Source organism: Ciconia boyciana, chromosome 5 (assembly GCF_034638445.1).
Source record: "Ciconia boyciana chromosome 5, ASM3463844v1, whole genome shotgun sequence".
In the NCBI taxonomy this organism is placed as follows: domain Eukaryota; kingdom Metazoa; phylum Chordata; class Aves; order Ciconiiformes; family Ciconiidae; genus Ciconia; species Ciconia boyciana.
In genome coordinates this window covers 81,109,879-81,125,017 of record NC_132938.1, presented here as the reverse complement: position 1 = coordinate 81,125,017, position 15,139 = coordinate 81,109,879, and the positions used below count along the sequence as shown (strand labels likewise).

Genomic DNA, 15,139 nt, shown 5'->3' with positions numbered 1-15,139 from the left:
GTTGTGAATTCAGTTGAGACAACATTTGTGCAATATAATGGCTGCCTAACTGGAACTCCTTAAAGTCAATCAATGCAATAGTCAAACTCTGTACATCTTGTTGGATCATATATAAAAGCTAAGGCATGAAAAAAAAAATTAAAAGCTTTTTATAGTTCTGTTAGCATCTAAATAACTGCAGATTTTCTGTATCTATTTTGAAAATTTACCAAGGATTACAGATGTGCTGAATAGGTATTGAAAGTTTACTTTTTGGAGGTTTATTGCGCAAAAAAATTTAAACGCTCCCTTTTTAATGAAGAGGCCCTCTGCCTATGAGACATAGTCACAGGCTCTGGAATAGCTTATTAGAAGCTAAACTCTTTGGTCTTTATAATTTTTTTTAGTAGTTGATGGTTTCCTGCACTTTCTGTATTCCTATTGCTTTTATGGGACCTAAAAATGTTTGCCACCATACAAGATAATTAAAATGCCTCCACCCTTATATCAATGACAATATATTTTACTGAATAACATGTTTTGTGGTGTCTGTATCCTGTCACAGGGACTAGTTATGAGAAAGTCTGATGTGGTCACATCTGTGCTAGGAATTAAAAGGAGGCCACTAACTTATTTCAGAGAGACTACTGCTGTCACATAGTAATGATCTATTACTACTGCAAAGGAAGTCTATTTAAACCCAGATAACAAAGACTTTGTACCTAAATCCTTAGAGCAGCATGTTTACCACATGAAATTTAAACAGAGGTTTATTCTGAGTTTAGTCAAGCCAGGTTCCAGCCAGCCAGAGACCATTTTCAAGCTCTGGATACGTTAACTCTCATTATAACAGCTTCCCTATATTTATTCTTTAAGTAAATTCTACTGGAGTCCCCTCTTTTCATATTTGTCTTCATTGGCTGAAGGGTTTTGTTATCATTGAGAGGATTTGGTAGAAAAATGGGTAGAATACATAGTAAGTGATTTTGGTCCCAGCAATCTCTGATCAGAGCAGGTGTGTGGGCATCATCTAAGCCTTCAGCGCTGGTGACAACCTGGCAGGTCTTAGCCAGCAAATAGCAGTAATGGCAAATAACAGCTTTCAAGCAAAGTAAGGTGAGCAGAATGAATGAAGACAGGGTGATCCTCCACATGCTTTTTTTTTTTTTTGCGTGTGTGTGCGCTTCTTGGACTTCCAAACGGCACTCTTCTAAAGAGGAAGATTCAAACAGTCACTTCCACCTTGTTCATAAAATACTTGCATTTATCACTGCTTTATTACATGACAGTTTGGGGGCAGGAAGTTAAGTTAATAGTATCTCTCCTGTCTTTTCCATATATATTCAAATTGCTTAAGTTAGAGTCTTAGTCCTAGACCAGGTTCCAGGCAGTCCTTAAGAATATTCTGGGTCTTATTACCTGTTCTTTAAAACCGGAAAGATTAGCTTTTTGTGGGAACCAGTTATGGCTGCACGTATTACTGTTGTCAGTAAAACTAATCTAGACAAAGTTAATCATGTACTAAAAATACTACAATACCCAACAGACTATATCTCACTTTAATCTATTTAAGTATTTCAGACACTGCCAAGCAGACAAGATAGTCCAAGGAAGTTTTATGGAAGATATTAGTACCAATTCAACTTCTCTTTATCTTGATATGATTGGATGAGTACTGTTTGCCTATCAAGAGGAAAAATGCTTAGTGGTGAGAGGATAAGGCAGGGAGTTGAAACTTTGAGTTCTGTCTCTTTCTGCCACCAACATCATGTATTGCCCTCTGGAGGCCACTGATTTTTTTTTTTTTGGTACTTCATTTTTCCTGTCTGCACTGTGGGAATAATACCCTTTTTTACCTTTACGTGGGTATTAGCTGTAGAACGTTCTAAGACGATTGACATTTGGTTCAAATGTATGTAGCATGGATATTGCAAACAGTGCATTTAAGAAAGCCAGTGCAAAATTCATACGTTCATGTGCAATCAAATGTATTTGCAGTGCTTGCTTCCTTTTTCTTCTTATTCTTCACACCCTGGTTACATTTCTTTGTGTTTATTTCTGCCACTGTTTTATGGGGTTTCTCTGAGAGAAGCCACTTTGTCAGTCAAGTGAAAGATCTCTTTTGAGATTTCTGGTGTGTCATCTGTGACCTATAGATACTGTTTTTCTTTTGGTTCAAAATATAAACAAATATTGCCTTTCAAAAGATCTATTCTTTGTTTTGTCTAGATAAAGTTCAATTTAGAAATGCCACTAGTAGGATAAGGGTCCTACTTGGGAATTCAAGGGATTTTTTTTTTTGTTGAGTCATGCTAAGCTCAGAGACTGGAACTAGAACTAATACCATTAGAGCTATGTGATAGAATAGTGAGGCTTTGATTAACCTGTTGTTTTTGTGAAAAATCTCTGTTTATTGAACTACTGAGGTATTTATTTATTTTTGGAAGGGAGGGGGGTGCAATAAAAAAAAAAATACAACCGGTTGTCAAAATCTTTCTGAACGTACTGCCCCTGCACCAGGCTGGAATTAGTTATGTTTCTTTACATTCCTATTCTCTCCTGTGGACTGGGTGCACAACTATACCATGTTTTTCAATATGCATCTCCAGGATACATCTTGGAAGAGAAAATCCAGCCTGGCTTTCTGGTTTATGGAAGGGGCTTACAAGCTAAAAAAAATGATGTCTCATTAGTTGACGCAATGATACATTATAATCCATGAAGTTCTTTTCAGACAATATATACATAGATACTTAATTTTCTGCCTGAATGTAAATATTTTCCATGGAGGACAAAGCCTTTTTGGAGGTACTTTAGTTAAAAATCTGAATATGCAGAATGACTGCTGCTGATTCATGCTGGCACGTGGAGCTTTCTCCAAAGCTGATGAAAAGTTAGTCTTACGGGAGTCTGAGAGTGTCAAGTGTGTTGAGGCAGGCACTGCTTGCTTTGCTTGTCATGTGGACAGTACGTACCACAGGGATCTCTTGATCTTTAATTGTGATTTATTTTTTTTTCAGGTACAAATTACAGTAACATGCACTCCTGCAGGTAATTTAGAAATAGTAAGATATGGAGAAACAAGACTCAGCTGATGTTGTGTTAGATGAAGTTCTAGAATGACTGCTTTTCAGTTACTAATGAGATAGACATTAAGAAGGAGGGATGGTCGCTCTATTAATTCAAAACAAACCTGAACCCTTGGTTGCTAACGGTATTTACTGGCTTGTACAGTGCCCTGTCCAGGAAGGGATTGCACACTATGTGTGCATGCGTGGTTTCACTGTTCACAGTGCAATCGTATGGGGGTAGAATAGTGAAACCATTTAAAATGGCACAACAAATACAGTCTACTGACTAGTAATGAATAAAAATGCCCTAGTCCATTATACCAGCTATTTAGGTAGGTAGAGTGCAGGTAGTCTGGCAAAAGTGTCAAGGCAGATGGCCCTGCTTTTGTTTAAATTAAAAAAAAAAAAGCTATGAGAACTTTAAAATCAAGTTACCAGTAAGTGTAATTTCTGTATCTTACCCAGAAGCCTAGTCACTACTGCATTTTCCTCTCACTTCCAAAAATTTCTCTGTGAATCACTGACTACTTGCCCTCCCCTCTGGTGGTTTAGGGGGTGATAAATATCCCAGTGAGAGAGAATAAATTCAAAGAATACCCTGAGGCTCTGGAACTCGAGCTCTGGCCTTCTTGGAAAATACGGTCCCATGCAAAAGGAAAGGATGTTGGATAAAACATCCCCTGAAAGTAGAACATAGAGGTGGGTGCATATTTCATGACAGACTGTTTTAACTTTCCAAACAGTTGCCTCTTTTATGGCCAGCAGCTACTATTAATTATTTATCAGAACACTTATTTATACACTAAAAGCTAAATGCAATGCTTTCAGTGGAAGCCTGGCAGAGTGCGGGTTGAAATAAGTAGCTGCAGATAGTCCTTCAGGAGGATAGGTTTCGTGCACAGTTCTGCTCAGGGAAGAGCCCATTCACGTTATTCTGTCTGCTGTGTGTCTGATAATGATATATACGTATGGGAGATTAAAACCCAGCCATTAGTAAAACTCTATAGCTGTAGATGCATCAGCCCTGAGCATTAGCTGTGCGTGCATTTCTCAGTGCTCTTGTGGGCCGTGATAGGATGGCAGATGCTTCTTTCATCCCGTGGCTTCGTAAGGACTAACTCTGAAGTTGCAAGATTGTCCTAGCTGAAATTCTGCACCAGCAGCCTTGGGTGCAAAAGAAGGCACTCTGTAAGTTTAGCTATACCGTGGTCTGGGACAAATGCATCAGCAGCTATACATGTACAGATTTTAAAATGCTGTCTGCGTTATACTGCCTGTTTTGGGGCTGTGCTACAGAATACCTTGTCTTAGCATGTTTTGGGGGAGGAAAGAAACTTGCATGGTAGCCTCCATGTGACGTGAAGAAGCAGGGAAAACAGACTTCCCTAGGTCGTGAAAAGCAAACCAGAGATTCAGCAGGTTTTCCCTTGGCCAAGCTAAGTAAGCCAAGTACGGTTCTTATTTCATCAGTTTCCAAGGAAGAAGAGGGAACCCCTTTTTTTGCTTCTTTTCTCATGAAGGAAGCCCACCCTGCCCTGGCTTCTCCTTCTGTATGTGCTCTGCCTCTGCAAAACCCATCCTTACAGCAGAGGAGGGAGGATTAATTTGCTCCAACTGCCTGCACTTGGGGAAAGCTGTTGTGACCCTTCCTGTAGCCAGAGGGAAGGAAATAGGTTTGAATACTTCTCTGCTCCTTTCAGAACTGAGTTTAAATCATCTCATCACAATACATTACTTCTGGTGCCAATGTGTTTTCTTCATCAAATACAGACATGGTTTCTACACTGTTGTGCTGTTGCCATGTGATTCTGGTGGCATTACTGTTTAGATAAAATATTATTAGTTTTCTATAGCAACTGTTAATTTCAGAAGAATCTGTGATTTCATTGTAATTATTACTGACAGTAGTTGTAGTAATAAATGTTTTGGATTGACATGCATGGTTTTCATTATCTTCCAGCACCTGATTTTTTTTTTTATAGCTCAAACAATTTTTCTAATTTAAATGTTGACATAGATGGAAAATAAATTCTGTATTTGTATCTAGCACTCTTCTTGGGGGGCTTATATTTCATGAGGGGCACTGCTTTAACATCTCAATAGGAGTAGTGGACTTGTTGCTGTGATATGAGCATTCTTCAGCCTTTCTCAAAATGTGAGACAGGGCACTTTAAGTTAACGCTCCAAGCAATTTCCAGCACAGAGACCCTCCTTCTCCCATAGTCCAGCCCCTCAACCTGCTCTAATGGTCCTTGACTGCATCCCAGGCCTGAGAATAAGGGATCTGCTAAACTGCCACCTTACACTGTACTCCTTAATCCTTGCAAATGGTTTCAAACCCAGGTTCCCCTCATGTTGGAAAGTGTGGAGGGCCCTTGGCTCATCTTAAGCTCAGTGCCCTGTTCCTGAAATGACTCCACAGGCTGGGGAAATTGCAGCTTTCTGCACAATTCTGAGTTATCCTTTCCTTCAGCCACCCAGGCCCCAGCTTGAAATGCTTTGCTGCTCTTAGCCCAGGGTTTGCTTTGTTCAGAAAAGCCCATTTTGCAGGTATGGAAAGCAGTTCCTTGGATACACCTATGAAGCTGAAGCATTATGAAAGCTTTGCAAAGCAAACACTTGATGGAAGCAAACATCAGTGCATATATGCAGCTGAAGCTCATATGGTCATAGAGGCAGTAAAATCAAAACTGTGGGCTAAATCAGAAAGATTTGGAACAGAAATGATCTCTTTTTTTTGGTAAGAGATCATTATATTCTTTCCCTTATTGCTTGTAGAAAAATAAAATGAGAAACAAATCTTTTTCTGGTGGCATATGGTTAAATGTAATTTTTTGTTTATCTAACTGAAAACTCAGTCACAACTACCAGTAACTCATCAGCATTTTCTTTGATCAATATTGCCCTGGGTTTGTAATATGTGGCCATGTTTTCCTTGAAGTATCTCATTATACCTCTGAGACTTCCTGTACCGTAAGCCTTCAAATAAAAAATAATCTTTTACTATTAGCATATTTTTCTCCCACTCATAGTGAACGATAGTTGAACTCTAGAGAAGCTCATGATTCCCTGAGTGTTGCCACATCAGCTAAGTTTGATCAGTGCCATTACAAAGAGCAATATAGCAGATATCACAACCTCTAAACATCCATAAAGTTTTAATGGGACTTCCAGAACTTTATAGTGTGAGTTAACGGGGTGTTCAGACTGAAATGGAAGTATATGTGGGGCGTGTGTGTGTGCAAGTGGTCAGTCACTCAAGCATCCTGCTCTGTGCTTAAATCTAACCCTTTGGATTTGATTTACTCCGATAAAATGAAAGCTAGAGGAGCATTTCTCCAGCCTCACAGAAAACAGTGGTGTCAACAAGACATTAAGATACTCCTGCTTTCATTTCTGAGCCTTTCAGACATTAGGCATTTATTATGAATCAGAAAAATGCCCATGTTCTGAGGAAATGGCACAAAAACTAATACACAGTCTTAAAATTCTGCACAGAGCAATGCCATTAGAAACATCTAATCTAATTGAGCAGATCATATTATTTGAATTGATAAGATTCAGAAGAAAGCTGGAAGCCAAGAATTTCCTTGGTTAAATGTGACTTGGCATTTCCCCCCCCACACACTTCTTTAGAGCAGCATTTCAGAAAGCAAGTCAGACAGTGCAGCTTGGCTGATGGTAAAATGTGCACGATGAAAGTACACAGATGTGATGGGGCAAGACAGGGAAGCACCTGGCACCATTGCCAACTATTTAAACTTTATGAACGAGGAGATTCTGCTATTATTCCACAAACTGAACATCTTATAGCAGGAGGATCATAATTAAAAACTACTGAAGAAATGGGGTGAAAATGACTTATTTCTCTTTATCTTTTGCTCTGATAACATTCAGAGGTAGAAAAGGCAGAATAAGCTGCTACATGGGGTAGGCCAGATTCTGAAGCTTTTATTCACGGGGAGGGAGGGTCCAATCAATGTGATTAGGAGCTGCAGAAGTTAGTAAAAAAAATTATATGGTAAATTCCCTGGGGAAAAGATAACTTAATGAGTGTGGAGTTTGTATGTATGTGTGGTTATGTTAGTGTAGTGCTTGTAGGAAGAGACTTATTCACCTCTAAACATTTCTCCTTTGAGTGTTTATTCCCAGCAGCAATGACTTGGAGCCAGTGTGTCAGCTGTAAGATAAAAATGCTGGGCTGCCGCCGTGCTCTCACTCTGTAGTCATCTGAAGAGCAAACACTGATTTCTTCAGTTTACCTCTTACTACCTGAAACAATCCTTGCTTCCACACTATGAATAATCATGTTTTTAAAAAAAGCATTGCTGATGGATGTTGTTTGGATATCAAACTGCTGGAGGAGAGCAGATCTGCAGGTCTTGGCTTCCTCACAGTACAATTACTCTTTCTTTAAATAGTGCGTGTTTACTATATATCCATGGAAAGCTTTCACATTGTCATTTTGTTACACTAGTTTTGTTTAACTTTGCTAGACCGTAGCAAATAAAAGCAAAGTATATGGAGCAGACTAAAGCAGAATTGCAACCTTATCCTCTTTTTTTCCTCACATAACTTCCCATGCTTTAACTTCTGTGGTCTTTCATATATTTAGTCAGACAACTGTTTCCCCTCAGAGGGTGTGCATCCGTTTACATCGAGGGCACTTGCATGCAAACATGGCAAAGACTATCTCAAACTTTCAAATAATCCTTTGACTGCCAGGCTCTAGGGAGCTTTCTGAAGTACTTACTATACATAATTAGGTTCTAGGCAAACCATTTTACACACCGTGTGGATATTTATACCTGCTCAGGAACTGTTTTCTTGTCTCTGATTACAGGCGCTGTCTATATAGTCATATGAATATATACAGAGAAGTATAGGTTAACATAGCAATATGTGCAGAAGCTGAACAATAGCTTACCTAGAGAAGAATTTCTCTTTCTAGCGTGCGGAAAAGACATCTGCTATTCAAATCTCTTCACATGGCTCCAGGTAAACTAGGGAGAGTTTTCAATTGATAGCAGCTGTCTGAGTGGCATCCCGGGAAGGTTCGTCTTGCTCCAGCCCCAGTAACTGAACTCTACCGGCACAGTCACATCTCATTTATACACAGACTGTCCTTTTCAAAACAAGCAGCCAGCTGGAATGATTCAAACCTCTGTTCAGCACACCGTTAAAAATGCAGCTTCCTTCTTGGACACGGGGATTACACCGGGGAGCAACCAGGCTACAGCAAAAAGGCTGCGAGAACTATTTAATCACCCAAATACCAGCTGCTCCCGTTACTACTGCCGGTGCTGCCGCCGTCCCTCCTGTTTGTTGTAGTCAGCCTCTCTCTCCCTCATATCTACAAGAGTATCGAGGCGGCTTTGCAGGGTGGTGATTGGCAGAAGCGGCCAATTCTTCCAGCTAATCAACCCCCAGACTTTCAAGGACTCGGAGCTGCTCTGATGTCATTCCAACCAAGGGGGAATGCTTCACGCGAGGACGCGGCGACGGAGGCAAATTCGGAGATGAGCTGCATTCCTCTCCACCACTGTGATTGATTAGATGCTCTGGGAGGATTTGCATAATCTGTCATTGTGCAGTTGGACCACCTCCCCTCCTGCCTGCCCGCCCAAAATGCAGGAGGAAAATGCCACTTTCAGCTTCTGATTGTACACCTGGAGTCCGCAACTGAAAGCCTGAGAAAAAGGAAAAGTTGAAAGAGTCATTTTCCAGCAGGAGAATGCTTGAGCCCCCAGCCCCCCACACCATCCCTAGATGCTAAAGGAGGCTCAAGAAAATCACAATACTGGAAGACTTTGGTTCCTGCTCTTGTTAGGTCACTGATAAGATCACTTGGTACAACAAAAGGTGGGTTTTAATGCATGACCAAAATCAAGCAGAGGTCGCCCAGCAAGTTGGTTACAAATGATCTCCCTGACACCAGCTCAACCAGGTGGATAGGAGCAAACATGTGGCATTCAGAGGTGCAAAGTATTTTCCTACTGTATGCGACACAAATTCCACCTATTTGTTGCATAATTTCCTATTAAAATCCTTTATCTCGTCCAGCTAGAGATGAAACCTACCTGCATAGCCAAGAAACATGATTGTTATGCGACTTTAAATTATGTTACAGAGGAAAAACTAAACACTTTCTGTATTAAAAAAAATTAGATTTTATACCAATCTAATTTTCAATTTTTGCCAGCTTGACACCTTTCACTCCAAAACCGTTCTTCGTACGATACACCTTGGAATTGAAATTCAGCCAATTCTGTGCAGCAAATGTGAGGAGAAAATAGTTTTGTTCAAGGAGACTGGAACAAACCCATTCTGAGATGATGAATGACGCTGTAAACTCAGATTTGAATCATAGGAGGGTCAGCTCAACCTTTCGTGTTTCCAAAATAGTGTAAATAAATGGTGGTCCATGCAGTTTACCATTTACATCCTTCAGCTGGGACCTTCTACATGAAGAGCTATTTGCTCTCTGCAAATATCCAAGTTTCAAAGATGGTAGATATTTCTAACTGGGGACTAATTTATTCCTTCTGGCTAAATTAGAAACTGAGGGGAAAATTAAAATTGAAAGTATGTCTGAGTCATTTCCTGCAATTTCTAATTACAAAGTACTCGCTGGGGGTCTTTTAAAAATGCCTTACACCTATGTCTGGCTCTGGATTTGGGACTTGTTTTCCAAAGACTGTTGTGAAGGTTGGGTGTGGGGTTCCCACTGCAGCTGGGTGGCAAGCGGGTGCCTCCTTGCATCCTCTGTGAACATCAGAACTTAAGTCAGGCTGTAAACTAAAACCTCCACATCAAGCGAGCTAGTCTCTTCCCAACATAAGGAAGACTTCTGGTGTATTTGGTCAAAAACCGCAAAAAATGTGAGAGCTTCCTATTCCTAATCTGATGCTGCAACCCAAAAAGTCCAGTTGTTTTGTTCCTCTTTCTACTCATGTATTTGACTCCTAGCTGTACTTGAAGCACTGGAGACATCCCTGCACGCGGAAGGGTTTGGCCGCAGGGTGCGAGTGTGCTGCAGGACGGCTCTCGGCTGCCGCCAGATGTGGTGGGAGCAGCAGTCTGCCCCTTTGAAGCCGCTGCTGCAGATGTTCCCGGGGCGGGCCAGCGGCCAAGCGGTTACGCATACCATTGAGACTGTATTTTAATTCAGATGCTAAAGTCACTCTTTGAACTTAAATCCTTGGCTTTAAGAGCATGCCACGCTAGATGAATTCAACGTGAAGAAGCATGGCCGTTGATTCACGCTGCCTCGATATCTGTTTGCTTTGTTAGCGATTCATTTTAAGTGGAGGATCAGGCGACTTACTATGCCAGGGTCTGCCCTTATTAGAAATGTGTGGAAATCAGTTGGCAGAATTGCTCCAACTCTCTTTATGTAACAAAAAGAGCACACCAACCCTTGGGAAAAAGACAGTACAATTTGCATTTTCACTTCTCTCTCCTTTGGGTAGTAGCGAGAATTGAAGTCTTCTTGCTCAGACACAAAGGCACTTGAGTTACCTAGAATGTCCTTCCAATCATGATGATATTCTCATGCTCTTTTTTTAGGGAAAAATGTACAAGAAAGAAAATAGGACAGCAAGAAACAGAAATGAAGTATGGATGAAGAGAAATAGTAAAAGAAGGGAAATTCTAGTAATAAACCACCATATTAATGAGGTACCACATTTATGCTGAAATCCTTGCCACAGGATGTGTGTTTTTCTGGATCATACCTGCAGCACAGATTTTTGCATTAGCTGCTGGAAGTTCTGTATTAGTTAATACTTGTGTGATTTATTTCCCCCCTGTATAGGTAGGCAATCACAACTGCCTAGCCCTCCTATCTCAGCTCAAAAGTTATAAAGGAAACCTACCAGTACTTTGCCCAAAACTAGTATTACCTTTCTGAAACATGAATTTTGGTTTTATAACTGGGTTTGTTGGTGGGGTTTTTCTTGTTTCGTTTTCATTTTTTTTGTTTGTGTGTGGTGGTTGGTTTGTTTGTGTTTTTTTTTTTTTACTTCAAATTCCCTAGTGGAAGTAAGTGTTGCTTTCTTCAGTCCAAATTTTCTCGGAGCTTACACACATTACAAGACATACAAATGCTTTACTTTTCTAAACCTAGTGCTTTCACATAGATTCTCTGCTTAGTTAACAAGACTTTGAATCAGTTGTTTGGTTGGTTTTTTTTAAAGGGGCATCTGCATTTACACTAAAGGCAACTGCTGAAAATTCAGCACCCTTCTATTTAGATGCTTAAATCCAGACTCTAATGCTCATAGTTATCTATTCTAAGTACCGTACTATCACTACAACATCTGCGCACGTATTTTTAATGTATTTATCTTCACAACACCTCATGAGGTAGAAAAACACAATTCCTGCAGTTCTGTGCTTAGAAACATGATACAGAACAAGCAAATACTTTCAGAAATTAATAAGTATAATATACGGTATCTTCCCTGGTTCACTCTTCTAGACTATTTGAAAACTTTTACTGAAATATTTGGATCGATGTTCTGTTGTTGTTATGTCGAGCTTTTGTTTTCTCTGACTGCCCCCAGTTTTCTCACCTGTAATTACAATGCTCTGATGACGCTTTAATAGGTACTCCCTACTTCTCCTCTCAAAAACTACCTTGCAGCACTAAGGCCACGCTTCAAAATTATTGACTACAATACATATAACTGTCTGTCTCAGCTAAAGACACCTTTACGGTCTTTGTTGAAAGAAAGATGGTTTTTGACACTTAAGTTGATAAAGAGTTTAAAAGAACAAAAAAAAAATTACTATTGTTGAAAGGACCAGCTTTTCCTTGAGCTGTGGAGGCTTCTTATGAACTTCCCTGTAATTAAACAATAGTGTGTCTTTTATTAAACACACAGAGCAGTCCCTCAGCTGGTGTAAATTGTCAAAACATCCATTAATTTCAGAGGAACTATGACAACTTATAAGAGTTATAGATTAGTCTCTAATTCTCTAGCAGCTCCTCAAGATATGCAGAACTTAATGACATTCACATCAAATGTGCAAGAAACAAAGGCATAGCAGAATGTGCTTTTTTTTTTAGACTATTCAAACATATATTTCATTAAGAAAAGTCTGTTTGGGGTTTTTTTGATGTCTCAATAAGTTGTTAGGTTTTTTTAATCTGAATATTTTGGCTCTGACTCAAAATGCGTTAGAAGTTTTATATACTCAGAAATGTAGGGATGAAATATAGATACACTTGGAGTCAAGTTTCACGCATCACAACTCAGTTAAGGCATTCATGTCTTCTACTGAAAGTGCCTGCCTTGTCAAGGGTTATTCTTATTTCCCAGATGACAGTGGAGGATATGCTGCTAGTAGTCCACTTAAGCATGAAGCACTGATTGAAACAACATCAACAGCAAAAATGATGCAAAGTCCTACAAGCAAAATAAAAAAAATATGCAAAAAATATGAACCAGATTCCCTGACTGCTGACTTTCTCCAGCTACGCAGTTTCTATTCAGCTTCTATTATCCTCCCTGGTTTATGACTGGACACACTTCTGCAAATGATAAAGGCAAATCAGTGCATACCAGTTCCCTAATGACGTTTATCTTAAACCTTTATTCCTTTGTAAAATAACTTTGGCATCCTAGTGTGGTTTTGTTCCTGTAAGGCTTCAGATTTATTAGTTTCAGAGAGTGTGTTGATATAAACTAATGTTGAAATATTTGTTAAACCAACATGCATTCATTAACACTAGCATTAGAGCTGCTCCACATCTCTCTAATTACATTACTATTTTACGTCTTAAGTGCTTACTCAACTATAAATATATAAACTCTGGTCTTTTAAGTACTATTATCAAGATACTATCAAAGCAAAACATGAGTTTGTTCTTAATCCACAGTCTGATCTGTGTCACCACTTCCTGAGTTATCAGCTCACTGTGACACTGAGACAAGGGTTCATGTTGTGTGAGAGAGAAGCATGTCTTTGTGTATGCATAAAGCCTTTTGGTCTCTTTCCCACAATTTTCTTTACAGAATCCTTCCTGGGTTCAGCTTTGGCCTGAAGTCAGCAGAAAGCTCCTGGGAAGTAAATATGGGTAGGACTGGAGACTAGAAAGAGAAGAGCTTTCTCCCAGGCCGCACTTTAACGCAGCAGGAGAGACTGAAGCACCAGAGAAGGTTTTATGTTCTGCTCAGCCCCCCTGTGATTTGTATTTGCGCTGGTAGCACCTTAGCAATGTATGGCAGCTGTTTCTCATTTGGTCTGTTTTCATGAACACTGTTCTTGTGACCTCCTTGCTGATAAGCAAGTCAATCTATATTTGTAAATCCTCACAAAAACTAGACTAAAAGCAAGTCCAATTCATCCAATGAGTGCCTTGTTCAGAAAAGCTTGCTGCTACCTCCCCTGCATTGCAAACGGTTGCAAATATGGATGTTTGTTGATCTAGAAACTAGGGTAGTGCTCCCATTTCCCCTTTCAGTGGAAGTATGAAAAATCATTTACTGTATTTCTTTCTCCTGTGTGACTCATGAAGGTTATCCTTCATCAGAGATCATCATATAGATTCTCTCATGCCCATTACTGCAAACAGCAGAAGTGTTGTCATCCTGTTGTGCATCAGCTGTGGTGCTGCTCTCCAGTGCCTGCTCACAAGCTGAGTTCAGGCTGGGGAAGTGACTTATTTTAATGGGTAACACATTTTGTACAGCATTGCTTTACAGCAGCTTGAGGAACTCCTTACAAGAAGACTGCGTAGTACCCTTCTTTTCTCTGACATGAACTTTAGCAGACCTATTGACCAGCTCCTGATGATCTCTGGACAACCCACCGTGATTTGCACTGATTTATGATTTCCATAAAATGGAAAGAATCCCCCTTGACTCGTAGAGTATGTGCTGCAATGAGGAATGGGCAAAAAATGCCCAATTCTACTCTGCCTCCAGCGAGGGAAGAAGCCAACTCAAGAGACTAGGGCAATGCTGCTGGTGGGAGGGACTGGTCCCTGCTGTGTCACTCTTCTGCTGGGGCCCTTTAAGCCTTTCTGCATTCTCCCAGTCCAAACTTAGTGGGGCTATTTTTGGAAAAAATAGAACTAAGGGAGGAGACTGGAATGTGCTCCAAGGAAAGGTCTGTAACTTGGCTGCAACTTGGGGAGTAATATATATCCTTCTCTCCTCTCCCCTTGCATTTTAAGGAGCAATTATCTAACAAATGATGGTATTATTTTGGGAAGGAAAGAGGTAATTCATTCTTGCTGCTTTGTCACAACACTGGGACCACAAGAACAATTATCTCTATATAATATCAACATTTGGTTCTCACGTGCCGGCTGCATATCTGAGCCTTGGTAGCTTTCTAAGTAAAGAGAGAGTAATGGGGTTGTAGCACTGCAGTATGTTGTTTTCCTGATGGATAAATCAGCAAGTCAGTACTTCAGATAAATTCTTTGAGGATGCAATGGTTAACAGCTCGTGCAAGAGAACAAACAGTGTAAACAGTGAAGTTGTAGTAGGGCTGGTAAGATGCCTAGAGGGAGGTGGCTTCTAATAAAGAGGAATCCAACTGTTGGCGAAGCCATTATCTATAAAACTATCCAAAGAATGTCATCCATAAAACTAAGGGATAGCACACAAATCTTAAAACTAAGGATTTCTTCCTTGATTATTAAAAATTAAGAAGCTTGAACTCTTGGTTTAATATATTGTGATTTTTTTTAAAAAAATTTGGTTTTAGTTTGTCAAACTGTGGAATTATTCATAAAGTAGCTTAATTAGACCATAGCTCCAATGGGAGTCCCCTTTAACATGTCTACAGAGGCTCTTTAAATACTCTAATCCACTTCTGAATAAAAGGTGAAACCAGGAATGGTATTTTCAAAGGACAAACTACAAAGAGCATTTATCTTTCTCTTTTTACTTTTCTGTCTTTTTACTTTACTTTTTGCGATCTAGACATCAAGCTTGCATTACATTCTAAGGATGACTTTTTTCCTGGGTTAGATCTCACAAGCATAGCTTTTTATATATCCTAATTTAAAACTTAAAAACCCCCTCAAAGTGAAAAATGCATTATTAAACTACTTTCAAACTGGTATTCTA

At 39.7% G+C, this 15,139-nt stretch overlaps 2 protein-coding genes across 3 annotated transcripts in view; one reads left to right on the top strand and one right to left on the bottom strand.

Annotated features, from left to right (window-relative positions):
• Positions 1–8,356, bottom strand: part of LOC140651598 (bifunctional heparan sulfate N-deacetylase/N-sulfotransferase 4-like) — a 104,347-nt gene extending 95,991 nt beyond the window's left edge. For both annotated transcript variants that reach the window (XM_072861236.1, XM_072861237.1), the window contains exon 1: positions 7,978–8,356. The gene's annotated coding sequence lies outside the window, so the exon portion shown is untranslated. The remainder of the gene's footprint in view (positions 1–7,977) is intronic.
• The window catches only part of LOC140651599 (uncharacterized), a 268,878-nt gene that overhangs the window by 24,762 nt on the left and 228,977 nt on the right, over positions 1–15,139 (top strand). The window lies entirely within an intron of this gene.